Raw genomic sequence first — 3210 nt, forward strand, 5'->3', positions numbered from 1 at the left:
TAACAAAGTAGGACAGTGTAAGATTTGACAAAATAATAATTATTTATGAATTATAAAGGGTTCATGAGGGAGCGGAGAGCAGGGAGGGAGAGGGAAAATGAGGAGCTGATACCAAGGGCTCAAGTCGAAAGGAAAAGTTTTGAGAATGATCATGGCAACACATGCACAGATGTGCTTGACACAATTGATGTATGTATGGATTGTGATAAGAGTTGTATGAGCCCCCCAAAAAATGTTTTAGAAGAACAAAAACAAAGTAGCAAAGTAGTCCTTCAAAAACATGTAAAATCGTGTCACTCCTTGGTTCTTACCCCTCTCATTGGCTCTCATTTTCACTCAAAGAGAAAGTTAACATTCTTTAGATGGCTACGTGACACTACATGATTTAGCTCATGCACAAACCCTTGGGAGATCTCTGACCTCAAGTGCTACTACTCCATTCATATTCACTGTACCCCAGCCACACTGAGGTTCCCTTAGGTCTTTGGATAGTTTTCATTTCTTATTATCACACTCTTCCTCCAGACATTTGCAGAGCCCAGTGCCACCTTCGCAATGATGCTTGCTTTGACCAGATTATTTAAAACAGAAACCTACTCATCCCAATCACACCAATCTCCCTTAGCCTGCTCTGCTTATTATTTTTCTCCAAATCACTTGTTATTTTATAAGGTACTATATAATTTGCCTATTAATTCGGTTTCTTTTTAAATAATCTGTCTCCTCCCTCTGGAATTAATGTTCCACTAGGGCAAAAAATTTCATCTGTCTTTTCTTATTACTATGCCTTTAGAACCTAGAACAGTGCCTGGTTCACGGGAGCCACTCAAATCAATGTTGATCAAAGGAATGAACGAGCTTGTCTGTTTCCTCGGCTCTCCTTTTCTCTTTCCTGCTTCGGAGTCAGTGGTGTTCATCCTCCAGTTGTAGGTCAATTCTCCACAGGGAGCTCTGAGCATGCCAACAACTACTTAAGCATTTTCTCACCTTTTTCTGCTATAGGTTCATCCTCTTCCCACCAACCGACTTCTTCCTTTCAATCTGCAAACATGCTTATGTCATATTCCCTTTGAAAAGCAAAAAACCCCAATGATTCTCTTCAATGTTTTCTTTATTTTTGTTTACATCTGGTTGTTGTTGTTATTGTTTTTAGGGTCCATGAAGTTGGTCCAACACATGCTATGTCCAACAAAATGAAACACTGCTTATTCCCTGTGCCATCCTCACAACTCTGTTTGAGCCCATCGTTGCCACCCCTGTGTCAATCCATCTTCTTAAGGGTCTTCCACTTTTCCGCTACCCTTTACTGTCCTTGTCCAGGGGTTGGCTTCTCCTGATAACATGTCCAACGTATGTGAGAAAAAAATCTTCCCATCCTTGCCTCTAAGGAACATTCTGGCTGTACTTCTTCTCAGACAGACTGGCGTCCCCTATTGGCATTCCACAGTTCTTTCAATACTTTTTCACCAGCAGTATAATTCAAACGCATCGATTCTTCTTTAGTTTTCCTTATTTAATGTGCAACTTTCACATGCATGTGAGGTTGAAGTCAACTTATTGAAGGAACATGAAGGTCCATGTGTCTGGAGTGGAGTACATACTAGGAGACTCGTAACAAGGGCAAATGAAGAGACAGACAGGGGCCATATCAGGTGGGCTCATATGAGTTATAGTAAGGAGCATAGGTTTTAAGTGTGATGGGACATCTCTGAAAGGTTTAAGCAAGAGAGTGATATAACCTAACTATATTTGAAAAAAACTCACTGCCATCAAGATGATTCCCACTCACAGGAACTCTCTAGGAAAGGGTAGAACTGCCCCCTGTGGGTTTCAAAGACTGAAAATCTTTATGGGAGTAGAAAACCCCATCTTTCTCCGGTGGAATGGCTGGTAGTTTCGAACGACTGGGCAGTTAGCTGCGCTGTGCATAACCATTGCACCATCAAGGACCACCATAAGAATAAACAGATATGTCTTGGAAGAAGTATGTCCAATGTGCTCCTTAGGTTGGTCCAGGATGACTAGACTTTTCCCCAAGTACTTTGGACATACTGTTAAGAGAGACCAGTCCCCGGAGAAGGATGTCATGCTTGGTAAAGTGGAGGAGCAATGAAGAAGAGGAAGGCCCTCAGCGAGATAGAGTGACACTGTGGCTGCCACGATGGGCTCAAACACAAGAACCACTGTGGGGATGGCGCAGGGTCAGGTGGTTCTTGTTTGTGTTGTACACACGGTCGAAATGAGTCGGAACAGACTTGATGGCACCTAACAACAGCAATAGCATCATTTAAAAACAATTTATTTTAATTGTTACTGTTGATGAGAATGTAAAAGGCATAATATATGCCAATTAAGTTTTTACATGTGCAATTCAGTGACATTAATTACATTCCTTAAGTGGTGTGAAATCAACTTTTTCTGAGTTGTCCCTCTCCAATTAACATAAATTCACTTCTCCCTCAATTCCCAATCTAATCGTTTGAATTACTGTTGTCAGTTTGTACCCAGATAAATAATTCTCAAAAGGGTACAATGACCAAGGCAGATATAGTTTACTTACTAGTTGTGGCAGTTATAACTTGCGAAGGGGTGGAGTCTAGCCTGCCAATCAGGTCACAGCTTGATGACCTCATTTGGAGGCACCATGGAGATAACTAGATCACTGTAGGCCAGATACGCACACACTCTGTTTCATCTTCCTGGTAACAAGCCATATGGAGCAGTGCTGATAGAGCCAGAACCCTGGAGCTGGAGAAGCCATGTGGCGACCCATGCCAGCACCAAGATACTTCTATCACCACTGTATCCACAAGACTTTCCACCCACTGACCTGTGATCTTCCTGTACTCGGTATCATTGCATGTGTTGCATGAGTCTGAAGAGGAATTTAGAGACTGGTATAGGACATATGGGCTAATAACGGATTTATGGATTTGATCTGGACTGGGCTGGGATGTTTTCTTAATATACAAGTATTCTTTATATAAAGCTCTTTCATCTTTTTTTAGGAAACACAGATATTGCTTTATTATTTATTTATTTATTTATTTATTTATTTTTAAGCATTTTATTAGGGGCTCATACAACTCTTATCACAATCCAAACATACATCAATTGTGTCAAGCACATTTGTACATTCATTGCCCTCGTCATTCTCAAAACATTTGCTCTCCACTTAAGCCCCTGGCATCGCCTCCTCATTTTTCCTCC

The sequence above is a fragment of the Echinops telfairi genome, unplaced genomic scaffold (genome assembly GCF_000313985.2).
Source record: "Echinops telfairi isolate 266 unplaced genomic scaffold, ASM31398v2 ScPeMD7_7472;HRSCAF=8510, whole genome shotgun sequence".
NCBI lineage: Eukaryota > Metazoa > Chordata > Mammalia > Afrosoricida > Tenrecidae > Echinops > Echinops telfairi.